The sequence below is a fragment of the Ursus americanus genome, chromosome 4, assembly GCF_024610735.1.
Source record: "Ursus americanus isolate L20-20 chromosome 4, mUrsAme1.1.p, whole genome shotgun sequence".
Taxonomy (NCBI): domain Eukaryota; kingdom Metazoa; phylum Chordata; class Mammalia; order Carnivora; family Ursidae; genus Ursus; species Ursus americanus.
The window spans coordinates 38852728-38878158 of record NC_142130.1 but is presented as its reverse complement, the minus strand read 5'-3'; the positions used below and the strand labels follow the sequence as shown (position 1 = coordinate 38878158).

Sequence of the window (25431 nt, the reverse complement as noted above, 5' to 3'; positions counted from 1 at the left end):
TATGTACACAATGGAATATTAGTAAGACATAAAAAAGAATGAAATCTTGCCATTTGCAATGATGTGGATGGACCCAGGGAGTATAATGCTAATGAAGTAAGTCAGTTAGAGAAAGATAAATACCACATGATTTCACTCGTATATGGAATTTAAGAAACAAAATAAAGGAACAGAGAAAAAAAAGAGATAAACCAAAAAACAGACTCTTAACTATAGAGAAGAAACTGATGGTTACCAACGGGAAAGTGGATAGGAGGATAGATGAAATAGGTGACACGTATTAAGAGTACGCTCATCTTGATGAGCACTGAGTAATGTATAGAATTGCTGAATCACCACATTGTATACCTGCAAGTAATATAACACTGTATGTTAATTATACTGGAATTAAGAAAAAAAAAAACTTCTGTGCAAAAGACAATCAACAGAATAAAAAGACAACCTATGAAATGGGAGAGAATATTTACAAACCACATATCTAATAAGGAGTTAATATCCAAAACACATAAACAACCCCCACAACTCAAACAGCAAAAAAACCAATGCAATTTAAAAATGGGAATTTTTCTCCAAAGAATAGATATTTCTTCAAAGAAGATATACAAATGGCCAACAAACATATGGAAAGATGTTCAACATTATTAATCATTAAGGAAATGCGTATCAAAACCACAATGAATCCTCACCTCACACATGTTAGGAGAGGAGAGACACTACCAAAACAAAACAAAACAAAACAAAAACCCAAAACAAAACAAAAAATAAGCATTGGGAAGGATATAGAGAAATTGAAACCCTTGTGCACTATCAGTGGAACTGTACAATGATGCAGACTAGGGAAAGCCTTATAGAGGTTGCTCAAAAAGTTAAAAATAGAATTACCATATGATCCAGCAATCCCACTTCTGAGTATACATCCAAAAGAACTGAAAAAAGAGCTCAAAGAGATTGACACACCTATGTTCATTGCAGCATTTTCACAGTAGAATTAAACACTTTACATTGCTGGTAGGAATGCAAGATGGTGCAGCTGCTGCAGAGAACAGTTTACCATAGAGTTACTATATAACCCAGCAATTCTACTCCTAGATATATACCAAAGAGAAATGAAAATATATATCCACACAAAAAATCTTATGTACAAATATTCGTAAGATCATATTTATAATAACCACAAAGTGGAATCAACCCAAATGTCTGTTAACTGAATAACGGGTAAACAAAAGTGGTGTATCCACATAATGAAATATTATTTCACAATAAAAAGGACTGAAGTACTAATTCATGTTACAACACAGAAACATTGAAAACATTATGCTAAGTGAAAGAAGCCAATCACAAAGACCGTATACTGTATGATTTATATGAAACATTTATGTGAAATGTCCAGGATAGGCAAATCTGTAGTGATGGAGCATAAATTAATGGTTTTCACAGAACAGAGGGAAGGAGGACTAGAGAGTGACTACTAATGGATATGGGGCTTCTTTTTGAAGTGATGATGCATATGTTCTAAAATTATTTAGTAGTGATGTTTGCATACTCTGAATATATTTATACCATCAACTTGCACATTTAAAAAGGGCAAATTTTATACTACATGAATAATATCTTAAAACATTTATGTAAGAACTGCATTGTTAAATGAAAGAGTAACTAGAAGATCCACATAGGAAGAAAAAAGAATATTTTTTAAAAGGTAAGAAATAAGGCTGAATTTGCAAGTGAATGCCACTGGTTCACATTTTTCATTCATAATTTAAGATGTACAAGAAAAATTCTTGTGTGAATATTTAATAAATAAGTTTTTAGAAAAAAACGAAAGGAGACTGTGCAATTTTGGAGCCTTATTTCAGGTTTTCCATCTGTTTAAGTACATAGGCTGTGTCTCTTTAATTTTTCATGGAAGTTTATGACTAACAGCCTCTTTTTTCTGAAATTAAATTCATGTTGGAAAACACAGACTTAGATGCTGACATTGATCAGAATGGATTGGCCTGTCATCAATATATACTTTGAATTAAAGTTCAGTAAAAAGCTCTCAATTAATTTCCTTCCTCAGATTCTAACAAGTAAATGTTCATAGTATTTCCATGATTAAAAAAAGAAAAGAAAACACCACCACATTTCTAAAATTCTTTTCAAAGAACTCTGCTCCTTGCTTTCCCAACACTGGCCAGCCACTGGTCAATAGGTTTGAAACATTTAAAAATGTGAGACTAAAGGAAGTCAAGAGGGATGAAGGTTGAGAAAAATCATTTTTTTACTTGCTGTCTTTTCAAATCATTTTCTTCATCATAGTCAATTTGACTTGCCTTAGAATTCCCAACTCTGGGTTGGCATAACCCAGATGAAAGTTACAATAAGGTTAACTTATTCATGTAAAACAAAACAGAATAAACGAAATATTTTTCCCTTAAATGAAATGCATTCCATCTAACTTGTAGTCTGAGGAAACAGGACAGTGGAGCCATAAATCCCCTCCCCCAAATCACAGGTTTAAATATTCTCCAACCATTGGCAGCTAAGGAATCAGGAGGCAAATAGTGATCATTACAACTGAGTGTCTGTCAACTGAGGTTGGTCACTATGTTGTTCACAGAAGTTAGTCAAAATCAGAGTACTTTTGAGGTTGGTCACTATCTTGCTCACAGAAGAAAGTTCTTATTGGAACACCAACAGAGAGAGAAGGTAAAGAGGAAAATGATGATGAAATAAATGACATGCAACCACAATCAAATCAACTAGTACTTTGCTCTACTGTCTTACGCAAAAATATTTTTTAAGATTTTATTTTATTTAAGACAGAGAGAGGGGTGGGGGAGGGAGAGAGAGAGAGAGAGAGAGCACGAGCAGGGGGGAGGGGCAGAAGCAGGTTCCTCAATGAGCAGGGACCCAATGTGGGGCTCTACCCCAGGACCCTGGGATTATGATCTGAGTCGAAGGCAGCCACTTAATGGACTGAGCCACCCGGGCACCTCCTATACAAAAATATTTTTGTTGACTTTTTTGTTTGTAGATTTGTTTTAACAGTAACTATTAGCTTTTCCGTAAAAAAAAAAAAAAAAAAAGTATATATACATATATATATATGTATATATTCTTTCAGTCCTTTGTCAATGTTTCACTTTCTATCTAATCAGTATTCATTCACCTACACAGATACACATAGAAATTGTTGACATTATACTGTGAAAGCAATGTAAAAAAACGATTTTTAAGTGGTAGGGGAAATGTGCTATTTGGTAGGCAAAATGGAAACGAGGGGAAAATATCAGACCATCCTCTAACTTTTCACAGTCTTACAAATCATTAGTTCCTAATTACTTGCCTTTTGGGATTCTATCTTTTTCCATGAGAAGATGATACTAGTTCATTACGTGTGGGCATTTTGTTCATATTGGTATTGTTTTACAGTTGCTGGACTAATCAAGACATTGTGTCTCCACACTGGTGACAAAGTTCATATGGTAAAACAAACATGTGCAAATAGTAAACACACACACACACACACAAACAAAACAGCAAGGGTAGACTATCCCTTACCAGATGTTTAAAAATACTATAAAAGCTGTAGGATCAAAAGGGTGTGTTTCTGATGCATGAATAAACACACAGACTAGTGGAACAGTATAGAAAGCCCAAAACAATCCCAAATATAGATGAAAATTTAGTGTATCATAAAGGTAGCATCTCAAACCACTGGGACAAGAATAGAATATTTAATAAATTGTTCTGGAACAAATGGTTAGTTATTTGGAAGAAGACAATATTATATCTCTGTGCACTAGGATAAATTCCAACCATATCAGGAACCCACATGAAATAAATAAACCATGCATACAGTAAAAGAAATCACAGCTGAATTCCACTTAACCTCTTCATGGTAACAACCTCCTAATCAGAAGCAACTTAAAAAAGATAAATTTGGCTACATACAATTTTTTGAAATCATTTGAATGATAAAATACTACAAGAAGAGTCAAAGATAACTGAAAAACTCAGAGAAAATCTTTGCAACATATACCACAAATGGATAATATCCCCAATATACAAAGAACTCTAAAAAACTGAGGGGCAGAGAACCAAAACTCTGATGGAAAATGGGGAAAGGATGGAAAAACAATTCACAAATAAAAGGTACAAAGTGCCCCTTAAAAATGTGCAGTTATTCAAACTCCTATGGGATGGGGGGAATGACCACTCTATGAGTATCCCTCCCCCAAATCCCTCCTCCTAGATTTGAGCCCAGTAACTCATCACTAATTTTTAGTTTTTTGATGCTGTCAAGAAGATGAATTTAGTATTTTATCCTTTTTCTTTTTTTCTTTCTTTTTTTTTTTTTTTTTTTTGTAGCTTACCTCACTGGAAGAGCTGATCTGTATCACCTATCATCATCAATTTTCTAAATAGGGCAGAGGAAGGATGGTTAGCTGATTCTTATGTATATTTCCATTTGATTCTGTTTTCATTTCACTGCTCCCTGGTATTTGGTGCCCCCATTCCTAAGGCTTTCTGGGAGGCTATGACATAAATCACATGATTTCTGTGCTTTTGTTTTCTATGTCCATTTATTTTTTAGCTTCTAAATGTATTTCTGTCTTCTTTACTTGCTGTTCATGTGAGTTTACACATTTCTTATTCCTCAACCATGACTTTACCAGAGCTCTAGAGGGAGTGAGGAATCTCTTAGTTCTTTACTTCTTTCATCCCCCAACTTTATAGAAGAATAATTGACAAATATAACTTTACATATTTAAAGTATACAACATGATAATTTTATATACAAACACATTGTGGAATGATTAGTAAGATTTACTTCTCTTTGATGACTTCAGAGGCAGAGAGAGCACTTTAGCCAAACAGAAGGGATTCTGAGCTAAGGGACTACCACTGAGTTCTTGGTTTTTATAACAAAACGTTCTTATGCAGCAGCAGAGCTTACTGTTGCAGAGCATGGGCTCTCCAACTTTTTATGTAAACTTCTATGCCTCAACTGCCCCAGAATGAAAATGAATATCATAATAGTATCTACCTCTTAAGTTCTCTTGATGGTTAAATGATTTAATACCTATAAAAGCACTTACGACAGTGCCAGTCACAAAATAATCATTCAGTAAGTGTTAGTTTTTACTACCATTACCATAAAGCCCAAAGAACAACACTTATGTCTATCTTCATTCAACCTGTAGTAGGAACCCTAGACAGTGTCATGAAGTTCACTGTCATTTGTGCTTTAAACACTCAGGGGGGATTTAAACACTCAGGGCCATCTCTCCTGGTTTTATTTGGTGCCTAATTTTCTCATATTATTTAACATTCTACATTTAACAGCCATGGGGAAAAGATATGTAGTCAATTTTCTGTTCATTTAGTTAATTTGTTTTTAATCAGTGCACTATGTATTTATCGACTATGGCATTGAGTTAGGTATACTGGAGGATAGAAAGATTTATAACAGTGACTGCCTTCTAGTAGCAAACATAGAATGCTAATATATTAGGTGAAAACTATAATTCATAAAAGATTTAAGTCACAGTTCATGGGGAAAAATAGAAAAGATGGTTAAAGGCAATATTGGATTATTGAAATCTAATTGGAAAATTGAGTCATAATATTACTATTGAAATCATTCCTGAATCATTTAAATAATTCACTCAATACCAGGGAATAGGAATCGGTTTTCCATGAAAGAAATGGAACTTTGGGATTCAGGGACACTCATTTACATGAGGTGGATTAACAGGAGAAAATCAAATTTAATTGTATATGTCTGGGGACTGCATAGGAACACAAGGCCCATAGGCAGTCAGGCAATTGAGGTTTAGAAGTCATCCAGAGCTAAGGAAAAGGGACAAGAGTCTAGGACTTCAAAAAGAAGGAAGATAATTCATAGGAAGATGAAAAAAGAGTAATAGTTTTTTGGGTTTTTTTTCAATAAGGAAACACTGATTTTACTTTTTTATTTTTTTGTGATTTTATCCATATTTTTTCTATTATTTCTTTTTTAATTTAAATTTAATTAGCCAATGTTTGATAAACAAATGTTTCCTGGGCCATTCAGAAACAATGCCACAAAGAGAAACAGAGAAGAATTTTTTTTCCCCCATAGAAAATAGCTAAGTTCCTCCCTATCTACCACCTCTCGTTCATATTATACTGTAGTTATCTACAGTGATAGCTCTCTTCCTGGAGCACGTCCTCTATCCAAATTCTTTCAGGCAGTTAAGGGAAAGGTCAAAGTTTCTTCCTGAGCATCTTGTTCTTAAAAATAATCAGCCTAAAATAAATCCACATCCCAAAGAGACATATTTTGGGCTGTCAAATTTTGCTCCCCTATGGGGCTTCCAAAAATATATTCACATAGTCACATATTTATATAAAATCTGGAAAAGTAACATAGTTTAAAGACAGTCCCATTACATTCTGACTTCCCTCTCATCGTACTTCCCCTTGTGGCAGATGGCCTTGGAGTGACTGTGGGCATTTGGGGAATTCTACAAAAGAGAATTTCAGTGTAGAATGCATTTCGTTTGGGTTTAATAGAATATGTGTTATATGGTTCACAATCAAGTCTATGTATAGCGAGCTTACTGTTAGCAATACCAGTATAGGAACAGATTCCAGAAACTTGCACCTCTTACTATGTGAATTCATCCTGTGCAGTGGCACGAATGGTACATCATCAGAGGTCCTGTTATACTGTGAACATGCCCTATAGCTCTCAGCACCAGAAGTACCAGGATAATGGGGAGAAAAAGGTTTGAAATGTATGCAGCCAGGAGGGAGCCGGTGGAAATTTCTTCCAGTCGCTGGTGGTGGAAAATGATAGGCAGTACATTCAATTCTCATGGAGTCTAGTCAAAACAAAAGTTACCACCTGTCAGGAATATACTCAATAATGCAGCCTATGCAATTATCAACATATTGCACATTTTAAAAAGAGAATTGTGCACAAAATTAAACTTATCAGATTTTTTTTTTACGGGGGACACACATGTTAAGGGTACTATAAAGAGCCAGGACATCAGAATGTGAAGCTGTCTATTGTATGCATCCCAACGTTTTGGACTGTATCTTAGCATATCTGCTGCATCTTGTCCTGATGTAGTCAAACATGCCCAGGCAAATCAGGGAGCAAAATTGACAAACTACAAAACAGACTGAAGAAACAAGTGCTCCAGTGACAACCTCCCCACCTCCTACATGTTGATCAGTAAGTCAATGCATGTAATTTAAGAGTAATTTGATTACACAATTATGTAGCTCAATACAACGCAGTCGCAATTTTAAAATGCATTTGATTCGCTTTCGTGGATTCCTTGATTTCAGATTCATTTTAAAAGTTTATGCTTATTGATCATACCAAAAGCCAAAGTATTATAAGGGGTAGACGAGGCAGTGAGGCAGTTAATTTAAAAAGGTGTTGTGGTACTTTGTGTGTGAGGGAGAAGATGTTTGTGGTATTTGTCAGCCTTTTTAAGTTTGCAGATTTTGGGGGATTATTTTCTTTTTCTAAATGTATATTCACTCTCACACATTTTTGTCTACTAATTGTGTATTTTTTTAAAGAGGGCCTCATAAATAGTTCATAACTGAACCTATAGCAAGATCATTGTGAAGTTGATAGGATTTGGTACATGCACAGCCCTCAGCGCAATGCCTGTCACACGAGAAGTTCCTGTCAACTCCTAGCTCTCGATGTTATTTACAAGTAACCAGCAGAGTGCGGGACGCATAGCAGATTCTAAGAGCTAACGTCCTCCGTTCTTCACCACCTTGAAAGACTCACTTAACTGTTGCAGAACTGTGCCTTCACTGAATTATAATCACTGACCTGAACCAAGAATCAGGACTATGTGATATTTTCATATTTTTCAACTCTAAGATGCTCAGTAGTGTGGATCAGATCCGGAACTTATATACTGTGAAAAGGCAAATATCACCGTAGATATCAGAATACTGGAAGAGGAAGTATACAACCTCCAAACTTTACAGGAATTCAGAAGGAACACACACACACAAACACACACACAGAGCCACAAACACTTGACTAGAGTGATTCCCCCCAAAATAAAAGATGCAACCGGGGTCCTACCTATTATTTATTCACTATCTTGCTTTTGACATTTAAAAAAAATTTCCCTTTCTTTTCTCTATCAGTATTAGTTCTACTATTCCTTTTTTTTATTTTTTTTAAATGCCAGCATTATTTTTTACCTCAGTTATTTTCTTCTATATTATTACAATGTTAATTTAAAAAATATATGAATTGTACTCTAATTTCCCCAACATACACCCTTTTAGTTCTCCATATTGGGATACTTGGGATCCAACTCTTTCATATCTGCCTTTTCATTCTCCCCACTGTCTTGTATGTATGCCCCCACCCCAGGTGATTCCTTCTCTGCTTTCTAACATCATCGGCTATAGCATGTATTAGAAACACCCTGTAGGAAAAGCTAATTGCTTCGGGAATTGCTATTCCCTAAAGCCAATGGGAAACTCTGGAATCTCCTGTTAGTCTCAAGACTGAAATCCTATCTCAATCAGAGATAATTATTAAACTAAGCAAGAAGATTTCAATAGTCTTCTCAAATTGATCCCAATGATGCCACCTGCAACGCTGCTGCCTCATTCAGCTTTAGCCACTTTCAATTAACTGAACAGCATAAAGCACTCCCAATGGGCTAGGAGCAAACAAAATCCAAATTACAAACAAGCAGAGATATCTGAAGTAATTAAGCCCTTGGTGGCTTAACTCCAGGGTGCCCAGAAGTCTTGTTCAAGGCCAAGGACCCAACTGGAGTAGGTACTATATTAAATCAGTTCAATCCCTGAAGCAGTTAATATCTGATAAATCTGGGCTATGTAGACAGTTATATAATTGGTAAGAAAGAAGAAACAAACTTGTGGCCTAAGGTGATTTAGCACTCTCTACAGCCCAGTTCCACAGGTAATGCCCAAATCTCCACTTGCAAACTTGACCTCATTTACTTCCCAGCGTAACACAACACTCTACTGCAAAACTGCATCATATAATTCCTTGAGACCCCATCAGATATCTAGGCTCAGCAGCCCCTTCCATGCATCATGCCACCAGCAGAACTATGCAGTTCCCATTCAGGTCATTAGGCAAATTTAAGAAGAGCCAATGGAGAGGACGAGGTAAAAAGGAGAACGAAAGGTGGAAAAACTAAACAGAAAAGGAAGCAAGGAAGTGCACGTGTGAGAGCAGCTGAAGTAACGAAGTGACTCTAACTATAGTTCCCGGAGTGAGTCCGCAGGGCTGTGCATATCTGATGATGGGGGTCAGGGAAGCATTTCAAAGGTGCTTAGGTTTCTGACTTAGCACCGGATTACAGAAGTCTCTGCCAAGCTTCTTGGGTAGGGAGGCAGATGCTAAGTCCCAGTTCCTCCTTCATTGTCTCTTCTCACACACCCGCCCCACCCCAGTGTTATCATTAGTGGAGCAGCACAGAGGGAGAGTTCTGGGACTGAAGAGGCTTATCTGTAATAGCGGCTTATCTATGGCTAGCAGTAAACCTTGAAGTTAAAACTAAAGGAATTCTAGCCCTCCTGTCATTTCCCTTTTTTCAACCCTGTTCCAATTCCTTAGGAGTCTCTTCCCCGCCCCCCCCTTCATGCGCTCCAATCAATCCAAGCGAGCAATAAGAGGGTATTGGGGCCCCACTATGCCTCAGGAACCATGCCAAACCTGGGGACACAGAGATGGACAAGATACTCTCCCTGATACCAAAAAACTTACATCATTGTTGAGGACATAAGGCATAACATTAAAGGACTGGAAAAGGACTAGGCAGCAACAGATACATACTGAATTACAGGGCCGATGAGCGGGCTGTGGGCTTCAAGGAGAATGAGCTCCCTAAGGGCCTTGTGGTTAGACCTTGTGGTGAGTGCAGAAACTAGATGCACTTTTTTTAAACAGACTGAGTAGAAGAAGACAAGCAACCAGAAAAGGCTCACAGCGCAAGTAAAAACACTTTATGAAACAAGGCTTACTTTTAGAGGGAGTAAACCAGCCTGGTATGAGGAAAGTCCCAAGATAATGATGGAAAGCAAAATTCAGCTAAGACTCTGGAAGCCTTTAGATGTCAATCTAAAGAATTGGACCTTATTCTGCTAAATGTGGGAAAACAGCCAAGTGTTTTAGGAAGAGCATGTCTTCTGTTATTTGTTCATGCATGCATGAAGGCATGCAGGTGAATATATTTATTAACCTTTCATTTATTCCCTGCCTTACCTCTGCAAAAGATTTGAGCCTTATAATAAGAATAGAGATCTATACAAACTAAAGAACCAAAACAAGCAGGTAAGAATGTCAAAAGTAATTTCGAGGGGCAATACAACAAACTAAATTTACTATAATAATTCATATTTTCAAGTCAAAATAATTTCACATGTAATGAAGATATGAGAATAAGCAGATAAACTGGTAGTTAAGAACAGAGCACACAAGTAGTTCTCAGTATATCTAATGATTAAATATATAATAAATAATAAATATATTTTAAGTATATGTTATATATGTATAAATATATTGGTACTGATACATTTACAATACATTTGTAAATAAGTATAACAGATAAGAAGACAATCACAACAACCACCTTAACGCTCAATGTCCCTGGGTTTATTATCCTCAGCTCACTTTGCAGGAATTCAGATTGTGGAATCCTTAGCGAGTTGTCTTACGTGCTCTTTATGAAACAGTCCTCTAAGCTATCATGTGGCAGGTATTGCCGGACTCCCTTTTATTGCAGGCACACTGATGGGATGTGTGGTTAAGGCAGTGCCACAGTTAATAGTGATGCACGCCAAAGGTAGGGTACCTGCCTCGGACCAATTCCGTCTGCCTTCAGGCAGCCACTCAAAGTGACAAGGGCCTGCTATCTGCGTGGAGGACCCTGGCATGTGTCACTACTAAAGGCATGAGTGAAGGCATGAGTGCTGCCTACAATCACTACAGACGGCCCTGGCACATCTGTCTCTGAAACACTGTGCCATCCTGAGCTACAGAGACCATAATGGAAAAGCCTTTGGTCTTCAATCTTCCATTTACTGCAGCCCAACCAAAAGACAATCACCATGAGCCAATTGAGTGCTACATGTGGATTATGCAGAATCACCCCTCCCTTTTTAATAACCAATTCATTGTCCTTAAGGAGCCACTGGGGTCTCTTCTCTTTTTCCCTATAGAATTTAGTGATGAAGAAGACTTCGTATCTGCTAGAGTGGCTGCTGCCCAGCTTGAACTGATTTTTGTTGAAATAAATTCTTAAAATTTTTAATATGCCTCAGTTTGTCTTCTAACAGTTCTGGTGTCAGAAGAGGGAACCAAAAGAGACCAGAATGGTCCCCAGCAGCGATGTATTTTATCTTATATGAAAATGTTCTAAATAACCACTGAATATCTGTCATTTAAATAAAATACAGAAGCATTAATTACTGAACATAGATTTATCCACTTTTGGCTTCCCTTTACAGAGGAACTAAAGATATCTGGGTCTATTAGGAAACATGTTTTGTGCCACACTGAAAAATTTACTATGAGCAAGAATATACTTCAAGAAATTATAAAATATATTTATAAATTTGCCAATCCTCATAATGCTAGTGTAATACACTGCAAAATTACTTTTTTTGTTTCCCTAGAAATTAAGGATTCCGGGGCACCTGGGTGGCTCAATCAGTTAAGCGTCTGCCTTTGGCACAGGTCATGATCGCAGGGTCCTGGGAGTGAGCCCTGCATCAGGCTCCCTGTTCACTGGGGAGTCTGCTTTTCCTTCTCCTTCTGCCTCTCCCTCTGCTGGCACTCTCTCTCTCCCTCTCTCCCTCTCTCCCTCTCTCTTTCTCATTCTACCTCTCTCAAATAAATAAATAAAATCTTTAAAAAAAAATCTATCTGGAAAGCAAAGATTTTGTGTACTACCAAACTAATGTACTGTACTTCATGTTATCTTTTTCAGGTCTTTGATTACTTAAGAAAACCCAGTCTTCTCAATATTAAAAGAGCTAAGTTTTGTTCACAACTATGTAACCTTCTGTATTTGCCTTTAAAATTTTCTACATCACGTTGGTTAAATAGATAATTAATTTTTTTCATAATAATCTGTGATCCTATTTAGTCAAATGTTCAAACATTTTGACATTTTGACAACTTCCCAAATGAAACTCTAAATGAAGTCTTTTTTTACCTCAAAAGTAGCTTTGAGACCTCCCAGAGGCTCCCTAGAAAATCTCAAAGCATTTGTCTTTCACCTGGTAAAAGAGAGATGTTAAGTTAATTAGGTTTACTTGGTATGTTAAATTACATGGGCAACATTGCCAAATAAGTGATGATAAATCCTCTTAGGTTATATTTTTATCAATGTGTTATTAATATGTCTTCTAAAAATTGTATGAAATTCCTAAAAATCTCATATGTCCTCTTATAATGTTATCAGCCATAATTCCAACTATTATCTAACACATTGTATGTTACAACAATAACCAAATTTCCTTGTCAATTTCATTATAATGAACTCTTATCAGATCTTTGACCATAGCATTTTTAAGTCTTCTGTTATTTACAGACAATTATTGTTTTACTCTGACGGTTTTGCAAAAGTAAGACTCATGGAAAGAACCCTACACCAGGTACTCTTGACCACTGACACTGTTGCCAAATTACAAGGTGTCAAAACCTGCATGCATATTTCACAACAGAAGAAGGCTCCACCTGGCATATGGTCCTGTGCAAATGCCGCAGACCTCAAAATCAAATTGACTTGGAAGAGAAGTAGTTGACATCAAGATATACTGCTTCCTCCCAAGATCAAGAATATTTCTTTCCAGGGGTGCCCAGGTGGCTCAGTCAGTTAAGTGGCTGACTCCTGATTTCAGCTTAGGTCATGATCTCAGGATCATGAGATTGAGCCCCATGTGGGCTCCATGCTCAGCGGGCAGCCTGCTTGAGATTCCCTCTCTCCTTCTCCTTCTGCCCCTCCCCACACTTATGCTCACTCTCTCTCTCTCTCTCTCTCTCTCTCTCTCTCTCAGATAGATAGATAGATAAAATATTTTTTAAAAAACGAGGGACACAGGACAAGGAGAACCAGAAACCACCAGCGTGGTCTATAGACCCATAAATTTTATTAACTTCCATAGCTGTCACCTTTCCAGTTCTGAGCCATAGATTCAAAAGAGAATTACCATGAGGTATTCATGATTCAATATTAGCTTGCTCTGGCAGATTCCTACTGCCCTTGCTAGGATTAAGTACTTATGAGGCTATGATCAAGAAACTCTCCTTCACTCAATGATACTACAGAATCTGCTGCTAAAGCCAACAGCTACCCAACAAAAATCCCTAGTCTCTCTGGTCATAATTGTTCTTAATAATAGGCTATCCCTTGCTTATCTTTTCGCTGAGTGAGAAAGTATTAGTGCTACAGTCAACACCACTTGCTGCACTTGAATAAACACTTCTGGGGATGTTGAGACTCAAGCTGAGCAAGCCAGTTGGCTTAAGAAAGTGATTCCTTCAATGGGGTCTTTCTCTGACTTACCTGATTCTGACTGATTTGGATCTTGGGGAACATGACTCCAAAGTGCATTCCAGATATTGGGAATTATCCTGCTTATAAGAATTATGGTAATCCCTCTTGTGTAATGTATTCTCTCAAAAGCTTTAAATGGCTATTTGTGGCCATCAGCAACCAAGAAAATGATCTACCTAAGACTTAGAACATCAGAAAGGAAATGAAGAGAATCACCAACTTAAAGAACATGAACCTGAGATTGTGACCTATGAATATCACACAGACATTCAGAAAAAAAAAAAAAAAGAAGAAGAACTCCAGAGCAGTACCTGGAAGTAGCACTAATGACTTAAATTTTGATCACAATTCTCAGTTAGGCTGAGTCTGATCAAAAGTGGGGAACTGTAGAAACAAGACAACAAGGCCAAATTGGATTTGCTCATGCTAAGCCCAACACCACCAAAACAAAACTTAATTACACTTCTGACTCTCCCAGGAATGGAATCTTAAATTAGTCCATCAGGAATTGTCTGATCAGTACTAGCTGGACATCTGCCTAACAGACCCTTGCCATCCTTCAAAGGAAAGTAAATTTGCAATAACCAACCTGCTTTTTGTTGTATATAACTTCCTTGTTCCTCATCCCATTTGCCTATAAAAGTCTCTCATTTTGTACTGCTCCTCAGAGCTCCTTTCTATCTGCTAGATTAGATGCTGCAAGATTCAAAACAATTTTTGCTCAAATAAACTCTTAAAATTTTAATATGTCTCAGTTTATCTTTTAACTCTGATGACTATAAGGAAGAAAAATTCTCCTGAATCCAGATCCCTAGTCAGGGGCCTGGACTCCAAGTCAGTGTGGATGATGACAATAGTTAGCAAACCTAATATTAGCTAAAAAGAAGCATACAAAGATTTCCAGTTTCCAGTTACACATATTAAAAAGTTTGGAAGTTGCTACTCTGTCCTAACAACAAATAAAAAGTGAACAGACTAAAAACTAACGAATCCTCCAGATCCATAAGAGAGGCGAGAGCACAGGGAGAACTGCTATTCCCAAGACTGGAGACACAGTCGGGTGAATACAGGGAGGCACAGACCAAGGCAGACCTGTTAGCTCAAAGTTCCACAGGAACCACTGCTGGGTTGGGAAAACCTTAACTGAAACTGGCAAACTGCTGGAGGCTCAATGTAAAAACTCCGAGAATTAAAAACTCCAAGAGACCCAGCCATGGGAGGGCCCCACAACATTGCGAGATTTACCTCCAGGAGCTGGACCATTTCCCACAGTAATATCCTCTCCTGCTTCTAGCAGGGGGAAGGGAATTATTCCAAAATGTTCCAGAGCACTCTGCTCTTAATAAGGCCTGCCCTCAGGAGAAACCAGTTAACCGGAGCCTAACCTGCTAGAGAAGGGAAATACTCAACTCCGGCTCAGTCTAGCCATCCTGTCCTATCTAATGGTGGAAAAAATTAAGAAACACTTGTAAAGTTGACAGGCCAGAGGCACTGGCTCACCAAAAGGCTGAGACTTAAACTTAGGACAACAGAACACTTCCCCTCCCCCACCACATCTCACCACCACATTACTGAAGGCCCCTTGATGGCAGTTTCCTTTACCCAATACACTACATACAGCTATTAAGAAAAAATTTAAAGGCATACCAAAAGGCAAAAACACAGTTTGAACAGACAGCAAGATCAGAATATACAAAGAACTCTTAAAACAACAAGAAACAAACAACTCATTAAAAAAATGGGTCAAAGACTTTGACACTTCACCAAACAAAATTTCAGATGACAAATAAGCATATAAAAAGATGCTCCACATCACATGTATTCAGGGAAATGCAAATAAAAACAACCATGAAATATCATTATACACAATACTGACAAGACTCAATGCTGGCAAAGAAGTGGAGCAACAGGAACTCTCATACCTTGCTTGTGGGAATGCAAAATGGTACAGCCACTCTGGAAGACAGTTTGGAGATTTCTTACAAAACAAAACATACTCTTGCCATATGATCCAGCAATCACACTCCTTGGTATTTATCGAAAGGAGTTAAATGTTTATGTCCACACAAAAACCTGCACACAAATGTTATAGCAGTTTTATTCATAACTGCCAAAACTTGGAAGCAACCAAAACGTACTTCAGTGAGTGAATGGATAAAAAACTGTGGTACATATAGACACCGGAATATTATTTAGCACTAAAATAAATGAGGTATCAAGTTATGAGAAGACATGGAAGAACCTTAAATGCATATTACTAAACAAAATGTCAATCTGAAAAGGCTACATATTATATGTCCCCAGCTATATGACATTCTGGAAAAGGCAAAACTATGGAGATGGTAAAAATCAGTGGTTGCCAGCGGTGGGGAGGGAGGCAGAAATAAGTAAGCAGAGTACGGAGAATGTTTTAAGGCCATGAAATACTTTGTATAATATTATAATGATGGATATATGTCATTATACATTTAACAAAACCCATAGAATATACAACACCAAGAGTGAACCCTAAGGTACACTATGGACTTGGGGCGATTATGATGTGTCAATGTAGGTTCATCCTTGGCAAACAATGTCCACTCTAGTGAGTGATGGAGTAGCTGGGTGGCTCAGTCAGTTAAGTGTCCAACTCTTGATCTCTGCTCAGGTCTTGATCTCAGGATTGTAAGTTCAAGTCCATGTTGGGCTCCCGCTGGACTTGGAGCCTACTTAAAAAAAAAAGAAGAAGAAGAAGAATAGGGGAGGTTGTGTATGTGTGAAGCCAGAGAGAGGTTATATGGGACATTGCTATAACTTCCTTTCAATTTTTTTGTAAGTCTAAAACAACTCTAAAAAAATTAAGTCTTAAAAAAAAAGAACTAGCTTAATACTTGTATCAGTAGTTAGACTCTTCTATAAGAGTGGAGGAAGTCCACAAAACCATAGCAAAAGCCCACAGTTATATCCTTCAGACTCACCTACCAAAATGCACATGTGGGACCAGTGTAATTATATATATATATATATATATGGGATATATATCCCATATATATATATATATATATGGGATATATTTTATATATATATAAAATATATATATAATGTATGTATGTATATATAATGTATGTATATATATACTATATATAATGTATGTATGTGTGAGTGTGTGTGTGTATACATATATAGTACCTATTATATTCTTTTTAACAAATTTTTATCTATTCATTCATTTGAAGGACAGAAAGAGACAGAGAGAAAGATCACAGGTGGGCAGAGGAGAGAGGGAGAGGGACAAGCAGACTCCCTGCTGAGCGGGGAACCTGATGCGGGGCTCCATCCCAGGACCCTGAGATCAAGACTTGAGCTAAAATCAAGAGTCAGAGGTTCATCCAACTGAGCCACCCAGGCACCCCAATATCTATTCTATTCTAAGACTCCTGTTATTTAGCAGAAATCATGCCAAAACTTAGATCATAATTTTTGGAAGCCATTGTTTAATGAATAATCCTGATTAATGTGAAGAGGAGATGGGTGATGTAGTTCCAGAATAATTGTCTCTGGAAAACTAAACTTAAAAAGGAAGATTGCTTATAGAATAAAAATGTCTTGACTCCAGTTCCACATCATTAGCCCTTTCATTTCACTATTCTAAATTGGGGTAAAATAGCAAAAAGAATTATACCGAAGTTCCTAAGAAAATAAAGATGGTCACTCGTTGCACATATAAGAGGATGATAAGAAGAATGAGGCCAATTAATTAATGAATGATAGCTATCCATGACACCATGTTAAGATGCAAAGAAAGTTCCACCTTGCATTTCCTTCTAAGTTGCTTTTAATTCTATCAGGGAATCTTCACAAATGAATCAATTAGACCAGGTATGTTCTTCTTTCCTCTTTCATTCAGAAAGCTATCCCTTTAAGAGTGCCCCCCCCCCAAAAAAAATAATCTTGCAAATCTACATGTCCAAGAGGTGAAACTTTGTTAGTCATAGACAGTTCTAGAATTTAGATCTCATAAAATTATGTCAGATAATGGGAGCAGAGACTATAAAGTTCAGGAGATTTGTCAAGTTGAAACTAGACATGTAAAGAATCTACATATCCCTTAGCTACAGAAATATAAACATAAAAACATAAAAGGTCAGTCTTTCTTAGTAGCTGACTTGAAATCAAAAGAAATAAAAATTTTCAGAAATAACTCAAAAAACATTCCTGACAATGACTAAAGATCACGTGGCTAGCACACTTTTATCTCCATCCAAATTTTTTCACTTTGTGTCCAGAGTAGCAAAGAACTCAAACCCTTGAACATGAGATAATCCATGTCCCTCAAACTGGGTCTCTGACTGATAAATAATGTCAACACTCAGAAAGCTCGTTATCAGATCAGGATTTTTTCATTCAGAACCTACATCTTGCCACATTTCAGAAAATTTGTAGTCTTCGGGATAGGAAGAGGGAAAATGAAGATTCTTTGTCTCCTGACGTTCGTGGTAAATCTGAATCGATACTGCCTGTTTCAGTAATGTCATCATATATGAACAGCCTTTGTCATGTGGGCTAAAAAACTATATAATGGGTCCATCTCTATCACGAAAAACGGTTTTCTAGGACAGTACAAGAGAAAGATGTGTTCAATGAAGAACCAGTCTTCTCCAGAAAAACAAACAAACAAACAAACAGCATTGCAGGCACTTAACGAAAAAAATGATGATGATGATGATGGTGATCCCAAGGCTTTTTATTGGGATTCTGCATATGTTACTATCCCCAGGTTATTTTATTCCTATTGAGATAATTCTCGGGTCAGTTTGCCCTTCCTATTTATACATTTAGTGCAACTTAGTCACCTTGTCTCACAATTGTTTGGGTCCTAAAGAGTTACCTCTCAGTTCTAATGGTGACTAAAGACAAAAAGTGTTTTTGTCTGAGCTCAATTCCAGGTAAAATATCTCCCTATAATATCTACTCCAAATCAATTTCATTTGTAGATTTCACCTTAAAGGTGGTGAGTCCAATCAATTAGCCTTTCTTTTTTTCCTACACATACAACTCTCAGGCTGGCACCTGTGAAATTCTCCTTTAATCTGTCTGTCATGGCTGTGCCCCCTGATCAATACATAAATATTCTGCCTGTCGGACCTAAGTCAGTCATTTTCTTTCCTCTCTAAATTCTTCACATGTTTTTCTGCCTAGTTTCTCTAAAGCAGTTTCTTCTTTATTTTGAATTTCCCCAGTTTTAACAGTCCTTAAATATCTCTTAAACATTCAGAAGTAAATGGTTCTCACAGATGTCTATGTAAGTTTCCCTACCTTGGAGGACCATATCATACTCAGGACATCAATTCCCAAGAGAAAACACATATTTCCTGAATTTCCAACTTTTCAGGATACAAAATAGCTTTCTCAACATTACCATTCTTTATGTTCCTCGTGTATCATATGATCCAATGAGAAGTCCATTTTGAAAATCAAACTTAATGGTTTGATGACTCTTCCCTCAAAAGTTTAAAGAGTTTAAATCATCCTATCCCATCAGAAATAGCAGAAATAGGTAATGGGCACCACACATAGCCAGCAGGCAAAAGTACCCACAGAGAAGCAGCTCCAGGGACCAGCAAACAGGGACAGAAGCTATTCTTGGGTAACTAGTGACTGCAGCAGGCATTTTGCAGAGCGTATTAACAATTGTTATAAATCAATTAGCAAGAACATTGCCATTTCATATGCAAACTCGGGCAGTGCTGGGGATTCTGACACAAGTTTTATTGAAGCCCTTGACAAAAGGAAGTGGCCATTTCCATATTAGTGCAGCAGAAGAGGTTTATCCAAACATGGTGACAAGAGGAGATCCACAAAGCTTCAAACAGGAAAGATTCCTCTGGCAACACTGACACCTCACTAATCACTAATCATATCAAGTCCTAATGAGGAGGAACTGGGAACTAATGTCAGAATTTCACTTTATATTGTTTTGCAAGTAGACTTGTTCTTGGTCAGTTATTCGAAAAAGTCATTTAAAGCAGCAGGCATTAAAATACTGAAGCATATGTATATTATACACTTCATTTTCATTTAAAAATATGTAAGTGCACATGCAAATACAATATTTTTACATAGCACCAGAGCTGATGACATTCTGGGTCCCAGTTCTTTCATAAACCACAGCCATTGGCACTGTCTTATTTTTCCCCCACTTTGGTGCCTTTAAAGTGAAACAAGAACTTAATTAAATGTACTTGTAAAGCAAACTGAATGCAAAATCCTCCCTGAGTTTTACATTCCTCTTCTATCTTTTGTCTTGCCCATCCTATGTCTACACATTCATAGTGACTCTCCTTTGTCAGTTCTTACCTAAGTATTTAACTCAGGTTCCATAGAATGAATAGCAGTCTCTTTCTTTTCATATTTATACTTAATTGGTTTGGGTATTATTTAAGTTATTCAAATACAATAAAGTAAAACAACAGTTCTGAGAATAAACAGAACTGACCCTTGCTTGTGACACAAATCGACTGCTAGAGGCAGGTGTGCTTGAGCACCCTAAAAAAAAACAAGCTAGCTGTAAGCATCAAGCCTACTACAGGCACCATTCGGAACGTTTCACCAAAGGAATCGAGAATTTCAGTTAATTTGGAGGTAATTGAGTGTATCTATTGTGTTTGGCATAAAGGTTTCCTAGTCTAACTCCATAGCAAAGAACTTAAATCTTCCCTCATTTTTTGAGGAAGGTTCAGCCCTATTCGTGTAACACATCTTTTCCTGGGTCGCACCCCTACAAAAGGGTCATAACACAAATAACGACATGGGGCTACTCTGGCTCAGCCTTGCCAACTCTATTACTGAATGGGAACCCCGATTTCATTCCTCTTGACTCTGGAAATTCTGTTACTAGCGTGTCTTACTCATAAATACAGCTCTCCTAGATCTTGGTGGAATCTTCTCCTCGACTACTCCCAGTGATAGCTGGGAGGGGCCCAATTGCTGGAGGAGGGGACATGTCATTCCTTGGCCATTCTGTCCTTCACTCAACACGACTCATCTCTGCTCCTGGCACTAAATCACCATGCTAGTGAGATTCTTCACTCCCTGCATCATATCTTTCATTTCAGATCCTTTAATAGCCAACTTGAGGGAGGAAGGAAAAGCATGCCCTTCAACCCAGAGTCTTACTTATCATGAAGCTGATGAAGCTTGGGTTTGAGGTCCCTTCATGTGCACCATCTCTGTCTAAACCGTGTACCTATTTTTGTATTCTTTTCTTAAAGAATTTCCTTCCAAATGTGTAAGTACCAGACTCTGCTTTGACCAATTTCTTTCACTCCAGTTTATTTATAAGGCAAAAAGCGGTCCTACTTTGGTATCTTAGTGTCTCACAGAGATCAGAGAAGTATCATTTTTAATTTTAATATCACCTGGCACATGTCTCAGGGAGAATGAAAGGACTGAGTAATCCTTCACTGTTCCTCCAAATGTCCCTTCCACTCCCCATTTGTGAGGGCTCATTAGCCTCACACTGAGCCTGCCAGCCTCCACTTCCTTCCCTTATCTCAGAGTCAGTTTCTTCCCTTGAAGCTACTTGGTCTCTAAATCATAGAAAGCCTTTGGGTAGACTTTCCTCCCTTCCATCATCCGTGAACATTAATAAGCACGACATATTTTCACAGATTTAGCTTAGACTGTGGTGACTTACTCTATCAACCCTTCTGTACTCTTTATAAAGGCTTGAGCAAAAGAACTCTTCAAGGCACTGTTAGAAACAAACATGGGACCCTAGCTGGCAACTGTAGCAAGTTTTTGGTGCTTGAATAGGTCCTGGAGACAACCAGAACTAGATAGTAGTTAAAACAGTAAAAACAGATTTTATTCAGAAACTAATGCAGTAGGGGGAAAAAACACCTCAGAGCAGAGCTAGGCTCAATTCCAAAGGCAATAAGGACGAGCGGGGATCCATAGCCTGGGAATACGTTGGGGAAGGGGGGGAGAGTGGGTACACGGAAGATTATTAAGAGGGAAGATGGGAGTGGGGATTCCAGATGAAGGCAGTCCGGAGAGATGAGGTATCACTTCGGGGGAGGGGGGATTTGATCAGATATCCAGATACTGAGGGGAAGGGATTCTCCTTAAATTGATTTAGCAGGATTCTTGGGACCTTTCGGCTCTGAAGAACAAAGCCCAAGCATGGGATCTAGCTGAAAAAGGACTCAGAGGATGCTATCTAGAATTGGGTCAGGGAGAGAATCTTTGTCACAAGCAAACCTCAAGAGTAGTTCACCTCTTCTTCCCACGAACTGCCTTAACCAGGTACATTTTCATCTACGTGAGCTACAGAATACATTTATAAACTCGCACATAAATCAATCATTATCTAGTACTGAGGCTTCACTAATTCAGCAACAATCAAATCAGGAAGGTCAAAGTAACACCTATGAAAAAAAATCACGAAATCCTCCAGTTAATGCAAGTCATTACAATCTTTACGAGGAAGAAAGGAAATCATGTATCTCATTCAGACTGAGCAACATTAAGACAAGACTTATAAAGCATCGGGCTGGTCAGAATGAAGGAACACTTCAGGAAGAACAGGAGCGTCATGACCTGGAGAGCAGCAACACACTGATGGTAAGAAGAGAGGCATTTCTACAGGCGAAGCAGCTTCCAGACCTGACTGACTTTATTAGATTTCAAATGTCATCAACCCTAAAGTTGTTCCCAAATCAGTAAAATGCACACATAAGAAATGAGAAACTATCAGGAAGTACTGGGCCTTGGGAGGATAATGACTAACACTCAGATCTGGAGGCAATGTTTTCAGCCACACTGAAACAACAGTTACTTTTGAATTGCTTAGGAACTTTGCCAGTGGCCAAAGATAAACTAACAATGTCAAGTAGCAGGAGCTGAGATAAGTAAACCTTAGGTGTGAAGTGCCATGGGAATATAGTTGACCCCTCAGCAACACAGGTTTGAACTGCGTGAGTCCACTTACACACAGATTTTGATAAATACAATATAGCACTGTAAATGTATTTTCTCTGACTTATGATTTCCTTAATAATATTTTCTTTTGGGGCTCCTGGGTGGCTCAGTCAGTTAAGTGTCTGACTCATGATTTTGGCGCAGGGTCCTGAGATCGAGCTCCGCATTGGCCTCTGCGCTGAGATTCTCTCTCTTCTTCCCCCTCTGTCCCTCCCCCCGCTAACACTCTCTCTAAATAAATAAATAAAATCTTAAAAAATATATTTTCATTTGTTTTGCTTATTTATTGTAAGAATACAGTATATAATACACATAACATACAAAATACATGTTAACTGACTATATTATCAGTAAGGCTTCCAGTCAACAGAGGTTGTGACTAGTTACATTTCTAAGAAATCAAGTTATTCATGGTTTTTCCAACTGCACAGTGGGGTACGCACCCTTTACCCCCGTGTTGTTCAAGGGTCAACTGTATTTCTAAGGAAGCAGTGGCAGCCTTCATGGGAGGCAACTGCCTTGGTGCCATACCATGGAAAAGAGAGGGGTAGCTGGGTTACTGGTCACCCTGTAAGGCAGTGGTTCTTCACTGCAGGCAATTCTTTCCCCCAAAGGACCATTTGGTAATGTCTGGAGAGATTCTGAATGGTCACAATTGGGGGAAAGTTGCTAATTACAAGTAATGAGTAGTGGCCGGGGAGACCCTTAAACATCCTACAATCCGGCACCACTCCCCAACAAGAACAAAGAAGTGTATGGCCCAAAATGGCAACAATGCTGAAGTGGAGACATCCTGTTCTAATGCTACTCACGAGGGAAAAGCAACCCAGGACTATTTGCATAAACTCAGGTCCTGACAACAACCAATGATCTGTTCTAATCAAAGCCAACTTTTAAGAGATAAAAGATGGACATTTTCAAATATATTATGAATGCAAAGGAAGGAAAGACATGGATGATAATAAATATATTCCCAGATTTCTATTTGCTGGGATAATTTTTTGTCCTAAAGCATTCACCCTTTATATTCTCTGTTGTTTTTCCTATTTCTTTCCCTCATTCCCTTCTTCTTCTCTCACCACTAACCTATAAGACCACATAAGATCCACCTGAGATATTATTCAGAATGCTTTGCAATGTGGAAACCTCAATGAAGATGTGAGGATATTCTGAGGTAGTTGTGGTCATTCTAATCATAGATATGAGATAGCCTGTCTGATGTGGGAATTATTGATCAAGTTTTAAGAACTCACAATCACCTCAAACACAGTTTGAGATATTTAAGAACCTAAAATTGGGGCAGTGTTATAAGATCTGCCCTTAAATTACATTTCCCTCTCCTTTTACCTGTTCTTTACTTTTTCTCCTTGTAATCATAAAATATATCTTGCCTACAAATCATAGGGTATTTTTGACACGTTTTCCAAGTCACATTATTCTGAAGATTAAACCAAAGCAAATAATGAATAAGGTCTTGGCAAATACAAACACTCTATTTTCAGGTCACTACTGTGAATGTCAGCTGCTCTCAAAGTCTTTCCCAGCACATCCCCACCAAACTCCTGGTGTTACACTGCGCCATGAGCATACCCTGAGGAAGCAGCTCTCCGGGGACAAAGCTGCCACACTACAACAGACCACTTCCGCCCCCCTGCCACAGTGATGGCAGTGACTCAGGCCTCTGTGTGACAGTGCTGACAGGGGTCTCCTGCCAGAATGTCCTTTCCCCACCTCTGTGTTCTTTTCCATACCATACTAGCTTTTCCTCAAAAGAACTATGTTCATTTATTACCAATGCCCCACTGCACACGGACTCAAAGTCGCTGACAATACGGTCACGACTCTGTATTTCTCATGCTTCCCAGAGGATCCTTACGTACATGAAAGTTTGAGAGCACGTGCTCCCCACACCTCACTGAATTTTTAATCAAGTCGTTTCACCATCTTTATTTGTAAGACTCTCTCCTTCAGACACAGATCTGAAGATGGTGGTGGTGATGATGATGACGATGGCAGTGGCAGCAACAATAACAACACAGCACTACAGCACAGATGCGGCATGCGGCCTGAGGTTACCGGCAATACAATGATTAGAACCAAAGCCCTGGGTAGGAGGGTTGACCCGAGTGAACAGATAAGATACTGAGCTCCACTTGCAACTACTCTTTTCTAACGACAGGGCATTGAAACTTGACCACACTCTTGAGTTTCTATCAATTCGTCCTTTTGTATGTGAGTCTTCAGTCCTGACTCCCAAGAGCTCCCATAAACTCTATATCCCATCCTTTTTTTTTTTTTTTTTTTTTTTCCTTTTTTACTGGTTGCCAGAGGCTACTTTACTTCAGCCCCGCCCCGCCGCTCCGACAGCCAGCCATCGCGGTCTATACCCGGACCCCCGTGGCCAAAACCTGCCGAGCGAGCAGCATGAATGTTACCTCGAAGCCGTTTTGAAAGGGGTCCCGGCCTCTGAGGAGAGGCACAAACCCAGGCTATGGGGCCGGCACTTACTGTAGGTCCGACCCAGGGCTTGGAAGAGCAGATCCAGCTTCACGCTGACAGTCGGCATGGCGGCACGGCGAATCAGGCCCCACTGCGCCTGCGCCGTAACCGGCCGGGGCTCAGCTCTGAAGGTGCGTAGGACCCGGCCCGCTCTTGCACCAGCTCTCTTAAATATTGCCAGTGCTCATGGCTTAGGTACAAGCTGGGATATTCCTATCTTGCTCCACTATCAATTGTATGCTGGCCCACAGCCACTCTCATCACCCAACACCCCCAAGTACATACATATGAATCCAGAATAGGACAGATTATCTCATCCATCCAGCCTGCAATGCAAAATACACTTCTTTTGAGGCAGGTCCTGCCTCTTAATATTGCATCCAAGTGTTTCATTACATAAGCAAGC

General features: G+C 38.5%; 1 long non-coding RNA gene across 1 annotated transcript in view; it reads right to left on the bottom strand.

Annotated features, from left to right (window-relative positions):
* Positions 1 to 25111, bottom strand: part of LOC148110238 (uncharacterized) — an 80848-nt gene extending 55737 nt beyond the window's left edge. Inside the window, exon 1 of the long non-coding RNA XR_015724100.1 lies at positions 25035 to 25111. This is a non-coding gene — a long non-coding RNA (uncharacterized LOC148110238). The remainder of the gene's footprint in view (positions 1 to 25034) is intronic.
* Positions 25112 to 25431: the final 320 nt, after the last annotated feature.